At 32.2% G+C, this 22250-nt stretch overlaps 1 long non-coding RNA gene across 1 annotated transcript; it reads right to left on the bottom strand.

Annotated features, from left to right (window-relative positions):
* Window positions 1–20361: 20361 nt before the first annotated feature.
* On the bottom strand, window positions 20362–21802 carry LOC127711116 (uncharacterized). The gene is made up of 2 exons (XR_007986503.1): window positions 21747–21802; window positions 20362–20802 (listed from the first exon to the last, which is right to left on the bottom strand). It is a non-coding gene; the product is annotated as an uncharacterized LOC127711116 (long non-coding RNA).
* Window positions 21803–22250: the final 448 nt, after the last annotated feature.

Genomic DNA, 22250 nt, shown 5'->3' with positions numbered 1-22250 from the left:
ATAAATACAAGGCAAAAATAAACCATACGAATACACCTACTCACCTTCTTCACCCCGGGTGTAGTAAGAAAACCAGGACTGGTTGAAACAAAAAGATTTTGAAAACACAGAAAACTGTGCACCTCATAATCAGCATGACTTTATCAGATGAAAATACGTATACTAAAAATTCAGGCTACAAATAAAGCGAAGGTACTTTATTTCAGTCACGGACCCGCGATGTCGCGCGTGTATTATTGTGGTTTTTTTAAACTAAGGCTGCCTTTCTCAACTATCGATTTGTTCGTACCCAATAAAGTTTAACACAGAAAAAAATTGGAGCACGGAATTTATACTGCATATGTTAATTTTTTTTATTCCAAGACTCAAAGTTCTAATCTTTACGTCGAACAGAATATATTAAATCAGACTACAAACTGGCTGTAAATATTAAATATTCGTACATTGTAGGAAGTATGAAATTTATTATTACGAGTTCCATACTATAGAGTTTTGATTCCACGGTGATTGTGTGACAAAACAAATGCATACCGGCTATTTTTCATCTTGTTAATTCAAATATGTCATCAAAATATACCTTCATATGCCAATTTTAAGAGATGAATGTGGTCGAACGTTTAGACATTGGCTCAAAATTTTGGTTTCTTGGAGATTTCTAAACTTTGGACAGACATACCCAACTTTTCATTTTCAAAAGATAGGCATCAGCGGATTTAAAGAAAAAGGAATATCTTCTTTACATAAACTTGTTCTAAATTTGAGGCACAATTCTTTGCTTATGATTATGTTATATTACATTTTCATTATTTTAGAAAAATAACTTGGTATTTTTGCCTCTAAATTTCTCTCATCTTTTAAAAAGCATCAGTGATTTTCTCATAAATATTGGTACAAATTCCTCAAACATAATCAAGATAAATGTCAGTTTAAAAAAGTACATGTACTCATTTTCACTCGACGCCATTACTCTCCCTGTTATTATATCGTGTATGTGTACTGTTTAAGCAATTTCAGAGTCCAAATAATTGCTCTTATCAAATCTCCTTCTTTTATTTACAGCGGAATTACTTCACAATACGGCATGACTGTAACCCTTGTCAATAGGTTTATGGATATAAAAAAAATTTGCACGAAAATTAATGTTGATATAGTAGAAATTACAAGAAACAATAACCTTTTCTATGCATTCTGACTTCATTTTTGATTTAACGTCACTGACAATATCTTGCCAACACATTTCGCCGTATGCATGCATAGGAGTGAAATAACAATATTTCTTACACATGCATAATTATTGGTTTGTTAAAGTCTATATAAAGGATATTAAGTAATCCGAATGAATACCTTTCAAAAAATAAATACTGAGATAGGGACGCTATAACAATTATTAGCAGCCAAACAGAAGGACATCAACAAGACAACATAAGAAAACAAAAGAGACTCAATTTATGCATCAACAGAATTGACAGATTTTTACTGTTCTGGACATTATCTAGATCAAAAATGTATTTTAATACTTGTAAATGTGATAATTGGTTTGAGCGATTAAAATATCCCTTTTATAGAAATTTAAGACAGCTCAGTTAACTCTTCAATATTAGTAAACATACGTACACTCTGTGGGCAAGATCCAGAGTGACATCTCCAATTAAATGCAATTTAAAAATATGCCTGTAAAATCGTCTCTTTCGTCGTCGTTTAATTATAAAAACAACTTTGAAGATTACTTTAATTAATAACTTTTCTTTTTTTTTTTATAAATGATGTTTTTACGAGTACTATAATTCCTATTTCACAAATTTTCAAGTTACTGTCTTTCTGGAAGTAAACAACGTATTAAAACATGTACATTTATTATTTGTCGATATTCTGTGTACTTTAATGAGTTCTAAGTGCATTTCAAATAAACACGAAATATCCCAATCATTAGCATTAGTATCATTATAAAGTTGACAATACTTGTTTATTTTTTTCTGAATTTTGTGTCAAATCTGTTTATGAGAATTTTTCAATTTCTATTACACTTATAAAAATATCTTGGTTATTTGATTTATTTGTATAATTATGTTTTAGAAAACAAAATCAGATTTAATGATAAAAACGAATGTATTCACTACTTGAAATTGACAAAAAATACAGTTAAAAGAGTTAGAAACTTACTCAAAGAGAGGCGAAATATACCAGAGGGACATTCAAACTCATAAGTAGAAAAAAACTGACAACGCCATGACTAAAAAAGAAAAAAAACCAACAGACAAACAATAGTACATAAAACATAGCATAGAAAACTAAAGACTGAGCAACATGAACCCCACCAAAAACTGGGGCTGATCATCTAATAAACTGAGCCTAATAATCTCCATGAAAGGGTAAGCAGTTTCTGCTCCATATGTGGCACCCGTCGTGTTGCTCATGTTAGTACAAACCCGGTAATAAGTATCATTCGGTAAGTCACATTCGGAAAAAGGGGAAGGGATTGTAGTTACGCCATTATGAACATATCCACTATCATCTGTGTAACGGATAGTCCGTAACGGTCAATTCGTGATGGCGTCCGTAAAACTTACGAAGGGGTCATTTCAACTTCACCACTTGGAACTCTTGGTTTAATAGCTTCTTTGTGAGCAGCAACCCTCTATCAAGGAAATCATATTAAAAGATACAAGCCCGGGAATATCGTATCAACTGGGAGATATATACTCCGTATGCAGGCGCTGCTGGAATGTTGCTACACAGATATGGAAAGTTCACAATTGGGAGGCTGAAATCATCTTTTTGTCGTAAAGTTTTGTTTACAACCGACCCTCATTGTCAATTTTTAGATGTAAGTCAATATATGAATCAGACTTAACTGTATATTTTGTATCCTGTATCCCAAGTTCGATGGGATAGATTCGTTCAACATAGTCACAAATTTTGAATTATTTAATGAGAGAACGTCATCTATATAGCGGTTGGTATTTTGCAGGTTAAGGGTGATATGTTTTACTAGCCCTACGGAAATAATATGCATATACTATGTTCCACTTTGAATGCAAGTTTAAACACTTGGCACATACAATTTTGGTTTATTTCGGGACTACAATCATGACTATTGAGACTATCAAATACATACGTGTTTGATGTGACTGAATATTAGTTATACCTCAAGCTATGACTGAAAATCTTTGTTTATCTTAGTTTTATTCCAATTCTTTTATGCAGTGATCACAATAAACGGCATAAGGTTTTTTTTTATATTTACTCTTATTTGCTTGCAATCGTTCAGACATGAAGTTTTATGTTTCTTAGTTGATTTTTTTCAGATCTTTATTTCAATTATGTAGTTAATCTTAACATTTCTTAAAATTTGATATGTTATTCAGAGATTACACAAGCTTACGATGTAGATATATACATTTTAGAACTACCATATTAGATTTGTCAAATCATAAATTTCCTTTTAAAAGTAATAATTACAGGATTTTTTATTGTGACCTTTAGATACATCTTGATGAAAGAGGGACGAAAGACACCAGAGGGACAGTCAAACTCATAGATCGATAACAAACTGACAACGCCATGGCCAAAAATAAAAAGACAAACAAACAAACAACAGTAAATATGACACAACACAGAAAACTAAAGACTAAGCAACACGAAACCCGTCAAAAACTGGAAGGGTAAACAGATCCTGCTCCACATGTGGCACCCGTCGTGTTGCTTATGTTATTACAAATCCGGTAAATAGTCTAATTCGGTAAGTCACATTCGTGAAAAGGGAAGGGTATTGTAGTTACGACATAAGGAACATATCTGATATCATCTGTGAAACGGTTATTCCATAACGGTCAACCAACTCGTGATGGCGTCCGTAAAATTTACGAAGGGATGATTTCAACTTCACCATTTGGAACTCTTGTTTTAATAGCTTCCTTGTGAGCAGCAATCCCCTATCAAGGAAATCATGATAGGAAACACAAGCCCGGGAATATCGTATCAATAGGGAGATATATACTCCGTATGCAGGCGCTGCTGGAATGTTGCTACATAGAAATGGAAAGTTCACAATTGGGAAGCTGAAATCATCTCTTTTGTCGTAAAGTTTTGTTTACAACCGACCCTCATTGTCAATTTCTAGATGTAAGTCAAGATACGAGACAGACTTAACTGTATCTGTAGTATCCTTTATCTCTAGCTCGATGGGATAGATTCGTTCAACATAGTCACCAAATTTTGTATTATTTAGTGAGAGAACATCATCTATATAGCGGAACGTAGCGTTAAAGGATATTGCTAACTTCTTATCTTTCTTCCTAAGAAGTTCCTGTATGAAGTCAGCCTCATAATAATAAAGAAACAAGTCGACAAGAAGAGGGGCACAATTGGTTGATGAATTATTCGTTATTCGACATTTTCTTTTAAAGTGAGTGAAGTTTTTGGATATCATTTTCTATTTTCACTCTTAATATTGCATCACTACTCTCGTCGGAGGTTCAAAATATTGAACGTTAAAAGAATAAAAATTATATTATTGAAATGAATATGCCTCGCTTTCATTATGAGTCAAATTTTGCCTTTATATGTGAATTTTTGATAATTTTGTTACATCTCTTTTATAATATATATTTCTTTTCGAAAAAAAAAATCTTAATATTTATTTTTCGCATCAAACCAAAGATGCATAAAGATGCGTATATACTAAATATAAGTACAGTGTACCCCTTGTGATAATTGTTTAATGATAATATAAATATAGAAACATGGGAGTTAAGACTTGATTTTAAATAAAAAAAGGATTAAACAAGACGGCAACATAATATAACTACTACATTGAAACTCTGTACAAATTTATTCATAGCATTGCTCAAGATTCTGTTTTTTATGTACTGCTTATGATGCAATTGTAACTCATGTTTCCATGGATTGACATCATAAAAGACATATTTTGAGATTTAAAAAAACAAGCCAAACCCTGCCATATGTTCATGCTGCCATGCTTAGTCAGGGACATCAGTAATGGCTGATAGTTATATTTTGAACCAATTTTGATTTCTGTCAGCTATTTGGTACATTGTTCAGATTTGTTTGACTTTTCCTCGAATTCTCTATTGCACGCCCTTTACATTACTTAGAAAAGTATATGTATAGTTGGTAGATACACATACATCTAATCATCTAATTGCTTTTATATTTCATATTTCTTCTACTGGCATACATCACTGTTACGCTATAGGAGTGAACGATTATATCAATTAAATTAAGTGTATTATTCCTATTCAAGGTTTTCAAATGTTGCTCAACTGACAAGGAAAACAAACCAAAACCCGCGATGCACATGTGGTACATTAACTTCAAATTAGTTTCAGAACTAGAATTATGTAATTATGTAATTTTGTATAAAATGTTATCAATTTGATTTAAGTGCAATGTAAATCGACTTGGGGTTTATAAAGTGCGTGTACGGATTTTATAACACGAATTAATACACCTCTTCTCTTTCTGTTCACGTTATCCACATAATATCAGCCAGGATGTACACAAAAAATCTTACTAGCATTAACAATTTTAGTGTAACTAAATTATGATCAAATTTAATCCTAATAATTTTTGTAAAAAAAACTTGTCCGAAGCAATATTTGGTTGAAAATGTAGCCCAATGTAAGAGTTTGCTACTATTTTTATTTTACGCACACATGTAACGGTAAGGTGAGTACATACATATCTTGCCCCTGCCACTATTTTTTTCAAAAATCTGAATTTGAATTCCATATCATTATCTAACATAAGCTATCCTCCAAGTAGTACGTGCAGTTGAACAGCATCAAAGAAAAAAAGGAGAACACGGTATCATATTGCCAAGAGAGCAGGTTGGTGAAGGAATATATTGATTGATACAGACAGAATGCACGGTTATCGAGAGAAAAATAAAAGAGGGTAGCGATGAATCAAGAATATAAATGATTCATAAACATGTGAAAAGTAGATAGTAAATGAGAAAAAAACTACTTTAACACTTCTGAAAATGAAATTTTAATGCCAATTTTTTTTATTTGTATTAACAAACTTAAATAATTTTGACTGAATGCATGAATTATGTATTTATCGTGTCAACATTCAGATTGTGGTGTGATCAGTATATAAATTGCATAGTTATTCATAGTAACCGTAAATCTAAATATGATTTCAACAAATTCATTTATCAACATGGCAGAACAGTTCATGTAAAGTTCAGATATTTTGTTGCTTTATTCTCCTTTTTTTAGAATATTGTCTCAGTCACTTCTTCAACATATGTTTTTGTTTTATGCAAACCAATGTAATAGATATGCGATGGGTATATAAATGCAATCAACAGCTAAATCACGGCAATGATTCATGATATTGATCAAATGATAAATTAAAACGTGATTTTTTTCAATCGGATTCTTCTTCCAAAACTCTTTCCCAAAATCATTCTAAAAAGTCGGTCTGGATCAACGCAATGATATTATTCATGAACAGCACATTGACATAGTGACATGTACACTCTGTAAAGGGTCATGTTATATTTGATGAGTTTATATTTGACGATATGTGACTAGTCACAATTGATCATAGCATCATTGGACTGGTGAAATGAAGTTTTCTAAAAGGCCAAAATGGCAAAAACATTGTTTTGATGTTTGTTAAAAAACCAATTTCAGTGACTTTGGGTATATGATGGCGGGCAGATTTCATTGGTGGAGGAAGCTGCATTACACAAAAGTGTTCCTTTGCTTTTGTGTTGTTTTTTTTTTTTTTTTTGCCGTGCATATACTGATTTTGTTCAAGGACGTATACTCATATCCGTTCTTTCAATAATACGAAAGGTAAAAATAAAGGAATCACTCGAAAGTATCCTTAATGAGCACCGGGAAATAAGATATGTCAGACCTTGCTAATAAGTCTTTCATCCATAAAAACACAAAAAATTCAGAATTTTTACTTTCAATGTCCTTTTACAAAATATAGGTTTGCACTTTGTAAATAAAGCTTTTTCACAAACTACGCCTCTTTTGGGGAGATATGTAATATTGTTTTTGTACTGGTTCCCATTTATGATCTCTATGTTTCATCTCATAGAGACATAACTTGGGCATGTTACCAGTATAAGTACACATGTATAGCGGCGAACTTGAATTCTGAGAAAGACCCAAAGTGAAAGGAGAGGTAGTACGGACTTTTAGTATCAGTTTAAACTCTTGAAAGTTCGGGGCATATAAATGTTGAAAATATGCCGCACAGCACTATGTTTTGACCATTGAATAAAATAGTAGTGCATATCAATTTTCCGTTCTAGGATATAATTTTTTACGAAACCTCATAGTGAAAGTGGCACTGGTTTAGCCGTAAATTGAGTTCTAGTGGAAATTGAATTGTCTACAGAAGTGCAGCCAATAGATTCATGTTTATTCTCATGTTATCAAAAAACTATATACTATTGGAACATACTCGTTTTGTAATTCTAGCTCTCGTTTCATAAAAAATTTAGCCAATGATAAATTACTGATAAAAGATACATAATTGATATATATATATATATATATATATATATATAGAATATCAAACATGATATATCTCAACAACGATATGTGTCTAACGAACACTTTGAATCTTTGAATTCAGTAGCTTTTCAGACAATTCTATATATTGTTGATTAGTACAGGTAAATAAAAACTAATGAACAGTCTGTACATAAATTGATTAGATCCTAATGTATTGCAAGCGAATTGTTGGAACAGTTTTTAACTTACCGCAGTGGATAAGTCTGAAAATTTACTGAAATACTGAATATGTTATGATAATTAGGTCTTTCCACTTTTCTGTGGAAAGACCTATTGTATTTGTTCTGATTATTATTAGGTCTTTCCACTTTTCTGTGGAAAGACCTATTGTATTTGTTCTGATTATTATTAGGTCTTTCCACTTTTCGGTGGAAAGACCTATTGTATTTGTTCTGATTATTATTTAGGTCTTTCCACTTTTCGATGGAAAGACCTATTGTATTTGTTGTGATTATAATTTTTTTTTCTTCTTCCGCCACTTTTATTTCTTGCGTATAAATTTTGTTTCGCAAGATGTCGCTTAGAGGTTTGGTATATGATATCGAACAGTTTATGCGCCTTTGAAATTCACCCTGCGTAACCGAATAATTTTCTTTGTAGGATTTATCTCCCCGAACACTGTTTTCATTGTGACTGCATCTGCTCCGTAACCGTATAAGAAAGCGACAAATTCATTTTATAAAATTGCTCGTTATATCCTTCGCATGATTTGTTCAATTTTGACCGAAGCCATACGAACACTCCATATGAGAGTTATTTCCCCTTATGCATTTGATATAAGTGATATGCATTTCTATCTTGTAAACCATAAGTGATAGAGACCTAAGATCTATTTATTTGAGGTCCTTGGTCCAAAAAAAGAAAATAAGGTCAAGGTCAGAGGCCAAGGTCATATTTTAAATTTTGATTTTGGCTTATTTTCAATTCTTTTCAAAAACTGTATAAGATATTGACAACATATTTTTACTAAATTGTAAGTTGCGACATGTCGTAACACATAAATTTTGGCTGAAAGGGTACACTAACATTAATTGGAGTTTTCTTCCCTCTTATATTAAAAATTAGGCATATAGTGATATAACTCATCAACCATGTATAATTAAGACCTATGGTCTTTTGATTTGAAGCCCTTGGTTTATGACCTTAAAATTGAGCTCAAGGTCATTGGTAAATTTGACGTTCTAGATTTTGACCTTTGCTTTTACCTCATATGTATACATGATGAAGCCATGGGACTTTTTGCATTACGTGGCAAGCCACTTGACTATCGAAAAGCCACCCGGAAGTGACCTGGTGTAAACCGGAAGTAGCTATTTTTTGTACTTATTTAATGTAAAAGTATATTGAACCATATATTTTTGGAATCAGTATCAAGTAAACTATCAAATAAAACCGAAAGTGACATTTTTCAAACCGGAAGTAACAATTTATCTCCCTTATTTTTGGAATCAGTGTCAATAAGCTATCATTTGATATCTTTTGTTTCCTATCATGATTTCCTTGATAGAGGATTGCTGTTCATAAGGAAGCTATTAAACCAAGAGTTCCAAATGGTGACGTTGAAGTCATCCCTTCGTAAATTTTACGGACGCCATCACGAGTTGGTTGACCGTTATGGAATAACCGTTTCACAGATGATATCGGATATGTTCCTTATGTCGTAACTACAATACCCTCCCTTTTCAAGAATGTGACTTACCGAACTAGACTATTTACCGGATTTGTAATAACATAACCAACACGACTGGTGCCACATGTGGAGCAGGATCTGCTTACCTTTCCAGAGCACCTGAGATCACCCCCAGTTTTTGATGGGGTTCGTGTTGCTTAGTCTTTGGTTTTCTATGTTGTGTCATCTGTACTATTATTTGTCTGTCTTTTTATTTTTGGCCATGGTGTTGTCAGTTTTTTTTCGATCTATGAGTTTGACTGTCCCTCTGGTATCTTTCGTCCCTCTTTTGACGCTGGATATGATATATCTAACTGAGTTTTAATATTTCAATATCAAAATTGATCTTTATGGGTGGAAAGAATTTTTTTTCCTTCCGTCAAATTTTGTTCTTGTGATAAATTTTTGTTTCGCAATATGTCGATTAGATCTTTCTCATATTGTATCCTATAGTTTATGCGCTTTTAAATTTTACCCTGCTAAGCCAAACAATTTTCTTTGTAAGAGTTATCTCCCTATTCACTGTTTATCATGTGATTGCATCTCCTTCGTAACAAATAAAGATATCGACAAAATTCTTTTTCTAAATTGTTCGTTACATCCTCAGGAATTTTTGCCTAATTTGGATCGAATCGATTCGATGAAAATGTTTTGGAGTTATCTACCTTTACGAAATAAATTTGTCGGTATGTTTTTTTTACTCATGAACCGTTAACCGTATAATCCTGGAGTCTTTTTATTTGATGTCCCTAGGTCCTAACTTTGAAAATGAGGTCAAGATCAAAGGTCAAGATCAAGTTCTCAATTTTGACTTTTCCTTGTTTTGGCATTTTCTCCAGCACTTTTAAAGATACATATAAAAGAACAAGTGCAAAATGTTTGCTTTATTGTAATGAAGATATGTTACATTTGGTCTGAAACAATCTAATGGTATATTATAGGAGTTAGTGCCCATGAAATGTCTAAGTATAAGGTTTATTAATTATTACATCAACTTGGTTCATTATAAAGCCATATGACCTTTTACAAAAGGTTGGGTGACATATGACCTTGAAAAATGACAACAAGAAGTGACCTTGAGAAAACCGCAAGTGCACATTTTTGCACTTTTTTCAATGAAAAGTACGCGGAATCCATATATTTTATAATTTAAATACATAAACTTATCACTAAAGACTATACATGGCTTTTGATAAACCGGAAGTGGTCAATTATCTCCTTGTTTACATGCAAAAGTATATAAAAACTATATTTTTGGAATGAGTCTGAAAGAAGCTATCATATGAGACCGGAAATGATATTCACTTCACCGGAGGTAGCACATTATCTCCCTTATTTCACTCAGAATTATATAGAAACCACTTATGTATCGCATCAGTATGAAGAAACTGATCATAAGTTGCCAATTTAACTTTGAGTAAACAGGAACTAGCTTCTTTTCATCAATTTGAAAATTGCTGTGGAAAGACCTTCAATTGTTCTCTTAAAAATTTGTTTTTAATTTATTCTGTGATCTTTAAAAGCTGGTCAGATCAAAATGGTCGTTTCAGGTCAAAATTGTTTTACTTGTGTATGTCTTTATATCTTACTCTACTGTGTGTACTATCAACTACATACTTTGTATTCGTTGACCTCTTTGTCAGATTTGTTTGTATGCTTGTTTAGGTTTTTTAGGTCAGTTGTGTCGTATAAAGTAAAATAATAACAAAACAAACTCAAAGGAAAGTCCCTAAACAAATGGCAAAATCAAAAGCGCAAACATATCAAACGAATGGAAAACAACTGTCATAATCCTGACTTGAAGCAGTCATTTCCTTATGTAGAAATGATGAATTAAAACTAGTTTTATGGATAGCTTAACCTCCAACAAACAGACATAATAGGTAAAAATGTCAAAAATAGGGGTACAGCAGTCCACATCGTGTTATAATCTTAATCACTATAAAAACTAACAAATATATCAACAAAGAAAAACATAATGACATATATACAAAGCACATAAGTAGAAATGAAAGACAAGAATACAAAAAATGACCACAGCACAACAACATATTTGAGAGATGCACTAGTACCGAGCCACGCGAAAAGGATATTACCAAAAAGGGACTACTCCTTAACGATTAGTAATCTACAAAAACAAAAATAAAAGAACACTAAAACACGTATTTTAGATGATAAACAACATCAATACCTAGAATGTATACTTCAAGACCATCATGTATTATTTGTGAATTTGATACGGATTACTTATCAACTAGGTCTGGGTATCTTCCGATGAAATGTTTTAAAAAAAGGACGAGACGATCTTTGACATAACCTTGGTTAGTCAATTTTCTGCTCAGAAACTGTATGTCTGCCGTGTATGGTAACACAGTTTTGTTTGCATAATCCCAATGATTGTCACGTTTACCAAGTATGTCAGTATGGGTTGATAACCCAATTTTGTCAAAAAACGAAACTATAAACAACTGTCAAACAAGTTGGAGATTTTGATACATTGTAGTTATAAAACCAAGTTAAACACACCATTTTCTTCGAAAAATTCATGTATCAAGTCAGATATATAACAGTTGTTTTCCATTTGTTCCGCTGGTTGACTAACTTTTGATTTTGTCAGGTTCTATACATATATGCTATGCATGGACTTTCCCCTTCTTTTTATTAACGTGGTTCGGTTTGTTTGTTAACACACGTTTAGCAATATTCAAACAAAGACTTCTAAAGAGAAAGAATAAAACATCTTGCCAAGTTCTTTAATTTCATGTTAAGATATATTGATGAACCAACATTTCAGCCATTATTTGCATATCTCATATATCCAAATGAACATACAGATACTTCTGAAACAAGAAGGCCTACCTTATATTCTGATCATTGCTGTGCAATGGAATACTGCAAATAAAAGTAATTGATAGACTTGATGATGTCATGCAGATTTTCAATTATCAACTTCCTATTTCTCATTAGCAGCATATTCCTTGCAAAATCATATGACACTCACATCTGAATCGTTACGCTGTGTGTGTACATGTCTATATCAGACATACTTGGTTCAAAAGCAGAAATTGCCCATCAGGGTTATGAGGAAAATCAACTGGAAGTAACACTTCTCAAGTTTAACTGTCAACATAAGGAATTGGAAGAACGGTACGAAATGTCCATATCTCAACTAACTAGATACATGTTTTCGTTGTCTTAGTTCTTAATGTACCAGAATAGTGTGTGTTTGGATTGTACATCTACCGATTGTGTACTATTCCCTATTGTGTGATTTTACAGAACTTGGAATCACTTGATGATATAATGCATGCATAGTAGGAGATGCTTACAAGGATCAACGCATCTAGTCTAGTTAGAATTTATGCGATTCCATCATTGATTTCAATTAATTTGTAGATTCAAAATAAAATTACGGCGGTTTTGATATTAGTAAAATAATGTTGTGTCTGAATCATGTATATAGTGTACTGTTAGTAATCATTTAATTGAATGACAAGCAGCAACTTTGTTTTTTAATTTTTTTTAATTTTTCTTAAATCAAAATGTTATTAACATATTTACATTTATGATAGAAACATCTAGTACCGGTACATTATCCCGGCCTCGTTATCATTATGGTAAGTTGTGTTAGTACACACATGTTCATTAATTCGGATATGATTTCAGAATTCATCTAATGATTTATTTTCACTAATTGTTTTAACCTTTAAATCAAATTAACAATGAGCAGAGCTACATGTATATCTATTATAAGTCAACATTTATATTCAACATTCACTAGCGGTTTCCTAGCTCTTCCATTTATTGCATGTGAGGAATAAAAGCATCGGACATCTTCAAGCAGCAGCTCTCAATCTTTTCTTAAGGATAACTGAAATATCCTATAAGCTGATTACACATACTAGAGATTTCCAATAAAATGACATACGTACCTAACTCGACGTACGCACGTAACGGGACCGGTTATTGCTAACCTATTAATTTTGTTAAATGCGTCATTCAAGTTTTAACTAAGTATTCCTAAACTATAAAACCCATTCAGGATAAATTTTATCAACATCAAGTATTTCTAAGATAATGAAAAACGTGATTATTGAGATTGCTGCCAAAACTTCACTGTCATAAGACCACGTATATACACGTATCTTTACCTATCATACGATTGATTGGAGTTGTCTTTCATGGTTTTGACCATGACTTTGTTTTTCGATATACTTTGCTGATGAACCTTTTATTATTTAATATTTGACATGCTTTTATTTGTCGTTATCAGATTGGTGTCCCTTTTTCCTTTCGTCTCTTAATGTTTTATAATATTTAATTTCCTAGGGTATTTATTATATGACAGAGATTTTTCAAGCAATTTCAGAAATATCGAATTCAAAGTGTTAGTCAGAATTTGTCTCTGTTAAAGTTGATAACTGGGATTGCATCATACTTTATCAAGCATCATTTCAAACAATATCTTCTTCTGCAATTAATCTTGTTTATTTACAATCTCCGATTTTTTTCCCTAGGGAAAACGTTCGACAAAGGGATGTGTATATTTAAAAATAATTAATACATGTCTTGTACTTCTTTAAATTTTAATAGTTGACATACACTTTTCTTTCAAATAAAAGTCAACTAACATTAAAAAAGAAGAATTTTGTAATTAATAATATAATGATATATGTAAATAAATGTGTACACCAATTCGTTATATAGATTGTAATTTGGAAGGTGTGATTTATTAGCAATTGATGACTAATCTGCATATAAACATTGACCGCTGTGGATAGTAAAATATCAATTAATAGTTCATAGTAATTGGCTAAAAAAATTTCCTGTCCCAGGTATCTCTGATTAAAAGTGGACGAAAATGCCAATTTATATACTTGTTACACTTTTAAGACAACTATATTGCCACTTCAGTCTTTACAGTAATTTTCTTTTTAACACGTACTTTTAATAAGTAAGGCTTGATATTGTCATAGTTGTTTTTGGATTAAGACAACTCTTACTAATCCAACTAGAAGTGGATTCTAAAATTATCACATATTGATTGAGTTAAGCAAAAATGTTTAGTTTCAATTTTTGTCTCGCATTAGAGGTATATATTTATATATAAAAGTTAAACTCTACGACATATTCATGCATAGGATCACCACTGAAGGTGATATACGGCCGAAACACATTTTATATCAATAATTACTTTGAATATGTATATATGTGTAAACCAAGCTCTCTGAAGAAGGTTTTTACAGGTTGTTCTTATGTCGTGCTGTTGCACCACTGTCCAAGGCTTAGGGGGTGGGGGTTGAGCACTCATTCTTAATGTGTCTGTCCCATGTCAGGAGCCTGTGGTTCACTTGCTGTCGTTGGTTCATATCTGTTATATTTGTTTTTCGTAACTTGTTTTGTTTTAAATCAGGCCGGTAGTTTTCTCAATTGAATTGTTTCATATTTTTCAAGTTGGTTTCATTTATAGTCTACTATACGGTATGGATTTTTCTCATTGATGAAGGCCGTACGGTTGCCTATCATTGCTTACATCAACTTCATTTCTTATTGGCAATTATGCCATATCTCCTTATTATTTTTTTTTAACTAAATACGTTTAATATTCTCAGGTAATTTAACATTTAAGAATAAGCTTTCAGTACCTGGGAGTACTTGAAGATCGGTACTCTGTGTCTTTCATCATAAAAATGTGATTGTTTTGGGCTTAATTCAATATTGATTAGTTGGGGCTATTTCCAACTGAATTTTACAGGGTTTTTTTTTCTTATATTGTGCTGTTAAACCAGAGTGTCGAGCGCTGGTAAACGCGTTTAATCAGGTCAAATTTTATATTTGCTTTCCCAAGTCAGATGCTTTCAATTCAGTGGATGTCGTTGGTTACTTTCTGTCATTTTTGTGTTAATTTTACTCTTGTAAAAATGTTTATTTTCGTTTGAAAAGTTTACATTTTTCAAAGTCAATGCCTTATATACTAGTATCTGATAATACGGTATGAGTATTTGCTTATTGTTGACGACAGCACGAGCCACTGTAGTCGTAATTCACACCATTTGGACTCTGTTTGATAGTTTGACCCCAGGAGTGTAAGGAATAAATCGACAAAAGAATGCATGCTAAGCATACTAATGGTTTTGAAGAGAAAATAAAAAATATTTGTTGAACGGACAGACTGGCGGACGGACAGACAGGATGATTGTAATATGAGTGCGGGTACAATATTTTGTCAGTGTATGTATCTTAGGTGCTAGTGGTAAGGAAGTCTGGATCAAAACGGGGTAATCTCTACTTGTTAAAACATATTTTTTACTATTTAGAATATCAATTGTATGCCTACTGGATATCAGTACAATAGCAAGTCACAAGGATAATGGAAGCTGTGGAACACCATTTTACAATAAAAACTAAGCTTTTGATACAAAGAAACAAGGAGAAATTTCAAACAAATTATGCAACAAAACATGATATCAAAACAAAACAAGTGTTGCTAAAATAATAATATATGCACTTTATATGCACTTAAAGCATAAAATATATGAACAGGTTTTTATTAAATATGGAATTGACTGGTAGCAGGCCAGCCTCGATTACGGGTTCAATTATTTTGTTGGACAATTAGATCCAGCGAATCGCTATCATTTCATCATCCTTAATATATATGTAATATTTGTCGCTGGATATAAGACATACATCAGTATCATCATCATCATAAGTATTATGGTTTGAGGCTTAATCTTCGTCGTATTAATTATAGCTTGTAAGTTTTATAGCTTGAGGCTAAATTCTTATCTGATATTTTAGCCAATTTATGTCGAGAACTTATTTTATGCATGCATCTCTTTGCTACATAATTTTTATAAATGTCCAAGTTAAAGCCAAAAGAGATCATAGAAGTATGTTTATCAAATGATCATGTCTACTCATAATTAAAACAGTAAGAAAGCGATTGACTCGTCCGACTAAAACGAAGCACAAAAACAACAATTACTAGTATTTCAAAATAAACTCCATGTACCGATCGTAGAGTATTCACAGCTACTGAACAATATCTTAAAAACAACTACAACTAATAAATACAGAATAATTATGCAGTCTAGAATATTAATCAATTATTTCGTACTGTTACACCAGGCCCGTTAGCATGTTTAACCCCGCCACATTATGTATGGATGTGAGTGTCAAGTAAGGAGCCTGTAATTCAGTGGTTATCATTTGTTGCTGTGCTTTCGTTCATTTTTTTGTACATTAATTAGGCCGTTAGTTTTATCGTTTTTGTTGTTTTACATTTGTCATTTTGTGGCCTCTTATAGCTGACTATTCGGTATGGGCTTTGCTCATTGTTGAAGGTCGTACAGTGGCCTATAGTTGTTAATTTCTGTGTCATTTGGTCTCTTGTGAAGAGTTGTCTCATTGGTAATCGTACTACATCTTCTTTTTTGTACATATCGCAAATTAAGTAAAAGAGTACATAAACACTCTAGAAAAGCAAGACCTTGTGTCATTTCAAAAGCATAGAGTGTCTGTAGGACCATTAGTTTTCATAACTGTATAGCAGATTATATGTAGTTTCTATAAAATGTAATGATAATTTATCAGTAAAAGATACATAATTATTAGTTAGTGGGATTATATATAACTAAATAAATGAATATTTATATTAAAAGAAACATCAGAAACAAGAATATGTGTACATTAGATTACACGCCAGTATCACATTTCCGTGTTAAGTGAGCTCTAAATCCAGGAAAAAATCCAATTCAGTATGTAGTCGTAAACTTCTAAATCTCGTGCGAGATGTCTAATGTTCAAACATTGTTGTTTTTAAAACGTATTTATCAAAGTCAAACGACAATCATTTATTATTTTTTTGTGCTATACAATTTGTGGTTATGGCCGGATCCAAGATATTTGAAAGAGGGCGTAGTTCCCGATAATTGAATTTATACTGCCGAGCGAAGCAACGCGAAAAAATATTGGACGATTTTATACTAAACATTTGTATATAGATAACGTGGAAAATGTGGGATGTTCAAAATTACTTGGCAATCGAAAGGGGGGAGTACGCCCTCTACCCCTGTATCTGCGAATGCACGTTTATGTATACATGATCAAAACCTCGTCCCATGCATTATTATAAATAAAGACTAAAAAGCACTTTTTGATAAATGTATCAATGATATGAATTTCTGCCCACGACAAATTATCTTGAATTAAATTATAGAAAAATATTTTTTTTTAAAGTTAGTCGCGTACACCTTTTACATTCGGGTGTGTTGGAATCCACTTTTTAAACGTTAAAACTTATAAAAACAAAAAAAGAGATAACCTTCTCGCTTCGGATTTCATTATTTTAATATTTTCATGCTAAATATTTACTTGGTAGTTTTTTTAAATTCATATGTTGTGAAGAACTGAAATATGGGTCAAGTGAAATGACAAGAAATGATGGGTGTATTTGATTACAAGTTGCTAGCTTACTTATTCCATTAAAAAATTGTTTGTCAATAAAATCATTAAAAATTTAATAACAAAATATTCAAAGATTAAAAAAATTAGTTGGGGTTGATTTTTACATTAAGTCTATATCTGCAAAAAATGCGTGTTCAAAGAGCAAAATATGCATGCAGTGTATGCTCCCCTCCGTCATGCTTCGATGCAATAGGACGATATACGTTGAGTTAGGTCGGTTATGTCGAGTAAAGTCATTTTATTGGAAATCTCTACTAAGACAAAATCAAAGAACATACGAATAAATGATGACGAACAAAACGCGCAATTATAAATATATATCAAAAATAGATAAAATACAGATTACGCGTCTTCATCTTTGCTTTGCTTATACAGATCTTTTCCCTCTGTTCTGGTAGTTATTACACCAGGCAAGGAAATTACCGTCTCCAAAATATTTGAAAGTTTTTTTTATGATTACGACAAAACCCGAGCCGCCCGAAAGGTTTTCACAATGTGAAAGTAACGAGTAGCGTTGTCAGATCGATCCTTGTACGCAAAGCGTAGAAACAGGATCTGTTTTTCAATAGATTGTGTAATTATTCCATTACATGTTCTATCCAAAAGGAATCTAAATCTTGATACTCCTTGGATGCAGGTAAATTTTCCGATCGACGTAGGCAGAACAAAGGGGAATACAATCAAATGTCATTAACGTATTGTAACATAAAAAAAACACACATGCTTAAAAATGCACTCATATTTACCGTTCTCGAGTTATATATATATATATAGGTGAAAAAATAGCTGAATATTTGGTTTCCGTTCTTTTAGTTTAGTTTGCTTCCACCAAATGTAAGTAACTTATATACAATGCGTTTTACCACAAAACACAGATCAAGTTTGAATTTGGGTTGCGTCACGATTACCTTTCTGAAGTTATTTCCCTTTATTATTGGAAAACATTGTCAAATCTTTAGTTTTCGTTCTCTAAATTTAGTTTGTCTCAATAGAATGTTATAAAACTTATACACAATGCGTTTTACCATACAACACATATAAAGTTCGAACAGACAACACAACATAGAAAACTAAAGACTAAGCATCACGAACTCAACCTTAAACCATATCAAAACATATGTAGTATTCATATGTGTCAAAACATATGAAAACATATGCTCGTAGACACAAGGTTCTCATAGCTTTAGAACTATGTCAAGACCAAAACTAATAAAGAATGAGTAATCAGTTAATGTGAGTCCTGAGTTATATGCATAGAGAAATAAAAAAACTTCAGATGAAGAGAAAGGTTCAACATTTTCCTTAGACTGATCTTGACCAAATAATCACAAATAAAAAAACTGTATGCAAACGCCGCACAATCAACAGCCTCATAACAACAAAATATTTACACTAGCACCGTTATGCAGGTGAACTAAGAAAGACCAACGAACTCACAGTATTCCACTATTTAAGCAGTATTAAATAGTAAATTAGTCAGCAACATAGTGGTCTTCTAAATTTCAATACTAATTGAGCGTTCCTGATGAAGGTCAATCCGGAAAAGCGCTTCGGACGAATGAAATTTATAACTGGTTGTATTCCTTCTTTTTTAAATTCTAGACAACCAACGAATGAAGAACCAGAGTGCCATGTTACAACAGTAGAAATCGTTTGGGTGCATCGTTTATCATTTTGAGTTCAAGCGATAAACAGATTGAATGATGGGTAAAAAATAATTGAACACATATTAGTTACAGAACTTAACGATTAGGCAATGGTTTACGCAGCCGACATGTCACTCCTGACTTTAAGATCGTTCTTTTAGCTTTGTATAGCTATAAGTAACAGAATGGGGACCAAAGATATCATAATATGTACAAGCAGAAGCGTCACTTTCTACGGAAGCAAGGCAAAGAAAGTGTTCTTCAGTATGCATTCTAAATATAAATTTTGTGTTACCAGTGACAAGCAAATTTCGAATTGTCATGCTTTCTCTGAACTAGTTGGTCTTTGGTTGTCTTTGAACGACCAACAAAGTAAGGACATACAGTCGTGAAATGGACTAATCATAAAATGGAAAAAGTAATGCTTAAAGTCAATGAAAAAATCTAATACATATCACCGAGCTTAGGTTATCTTTCAGGTTGGCATGCATTTACTTGAGACATTAAAATACTTTAACCAAACAGTATCCGTATTTTCATGTCAGTATCGAAGTACTTGCTACTTTGCTGGTGATACCGTCGGGGACTAATAGTCTTCCAGCAGAGAAAAGGACCCAGTAGAAGTAATAGCATTACATGTAAGAGTGAAGTAAGATAATGTGGTGTTTGATTACATGTAGCAAGTATTTTAATTGAGAGAATCAACGATCACCAGAACGACAAGATTCAGAAGTATAGGAAGTTAAACGAGCTGCTTTAAATTACAAAATAAAAAAAAACCTTTTATTTATAAAAATCAAAAGATGTGGTATAATAATTATTGCAAATGAGACAACTCTCCACTAGAGACCAAATGACATAGAAGTTAAAAACTATATGTCACTATAATGACTTCAACAATGACCCATACCTCATAGTCAGCTATAAAAGGCCTCAAAACGACAAATAAAATATTATTCAAAATAGAAAAATAACCGTCTGAATTATGTAAAAACAATGAATTAAAGGTTCCTGACCTTGTAAGCTTTTAATACTTTGATTATGACGAATGAAAGGAGATGTAAATACAAAACATTTAATTATAGCAAAGATAGTGTTTCTGTCTAGGCGGACAATTCCAACTTCCATCACAGTTGCATGTACAGAAAAACCGGTAACAGCCATCTTTATATGTGAAATTACTGTCTCCTCTGTACATATATCCTCTTACTTGACAATGTCCGCATGTAGAATACAAGTGTTCCCCCCAACAGACTTCCCTTGCATCCTCAGTAGGGCAATTCCAACTACCATCGCAGTTACAAAAGCAACTATAGTGCCAACAGCCGTCTTCAATCTGAAAACTTGAATTTCCCGTACGTTTCTTCCCTTCGGCTGTACATTGTGTGCAATAACTTGCCATTGTAACGCTTATTATCACTAAGAGAAATACAGCAGTGAAGGTATGAAACATCTGAAATAAAATGCATATTTTGAATAAATGGTCGTATTATAACATACTACAGCAATGTTCATAATAATATAGAAAACTACGCATCTGCTAATAATTTTTTAAATCGCAATTAATTCAACTCTTATAATAATAAGTCCTATCAAACTTTCTTTTAAAAAAGAAGAAACCAAAAAAAAGGAAACTTGTATAATCAACTTGTGTATGCTTTCAGTCTGCGAAGACATGTGGCAAACACAACTGTCCGTATTCGCCTAGAAAAAGCTGTTTTTATAAAATAAAAACGTAAAATTAAAAAAAACAAACAAACAAACAATTCACATGGAAATACCGCTTTAAATTGCAAAGATTAATGATTGTTCATGTCAAATATGCATGCATGCATGTATGAGTCAAGTTAACACTTCTCTGGAGACATCTTTAACAGAGGAATAATTTAATTCCCCCTTTATTGTCTACGTATGTATGAGATTCCACACACGCGGATCGCATTTTAATTATTAGGTGTTGAACATCTCGGAACATGTCTTACATTTGTTGATGCACTATGGGATGATTATCAAATACGCATGAAATAATCAAGCATTAATGGTAAAAGACAAAGAGGAAATTTCCTTTGAACGGAAAGAATAAAATAAATTTTCAATCTTAAACAAACTTATGGATCAGTCATCAAACAATCTTTAAGTTTGCGATTTATATTTTAACGTTGAAACAGACGAATGATCATCTATAGGAAATCAACAAATGACATTTACACTTTGTTCAAACAATAAGGTAAAGAATTTCTATTATGGAATGTAAATTTGAATAAGGGATAAATAATTGTATAAGTACAATATCTTAATTTCGGATTTCATCAACTAATCCGCAAACCAATGTGTACATTTTAAATCTATAAGTACAAACGTTTATGGCAAATATAAATAAAGAAACAAGTAAGATACCTTGCCTGTGTTTAGTGAAACTCTGTATGAATCTATGCTACTTCACAGGATTTTCATAACTTTAGATACACTTAAAGAGGTAAATGTCAAATTAGATACAACTAGTACTTAATGGAGAAACGGTCTTGGTTTTTATTGTTTGACATTAAAAATTCATGAAATTACAATTATAATTTGGATTCATTATCTTTGTAAATTATAATTTGAATACATGATAGGCGAAAAGACCACAGGGAAAATCAAATACATAACTCAAAAACGAACTGACACTGCCAACGACAAAAAAACATTCCATAGAAAACTAAAGACTGAGCAACACGAATTCCACCAAAACCCGGGGCTTATGTAAGGTTATCCGGAAATGTAATCAGAACCTGCAACAAATACAAACCCGTTGTGTTGTTCCTATTAAATACGTTGATAAGTTATATCAAGTGCCTAGACATAGCATATTCTACTGATTAAAGCGAGCTTAAGTTAAGTTATCAACACACTTTTAAATGT

This window comes from Mytilus californianus, unplaced genomic scaffold (assembly GCF_021869535.1).
Source record: "Mytilus californianus isolate M0D057914Y unplaced genomic scaffold, xbMytCali1.0.p SCAF_8, whole genome shotgun sequence".
NCBI lineage: Eukaryota > Metazoa > Mollusca > Bivalvia > Mytilida > Mytilidae > Mytilus > Mytilus californianus.
The sequence above is the reverse complement of the archived record's forward strand: the minus strand, read 5'-3'. Positions and strand labels throughout refer to the sequence as shown.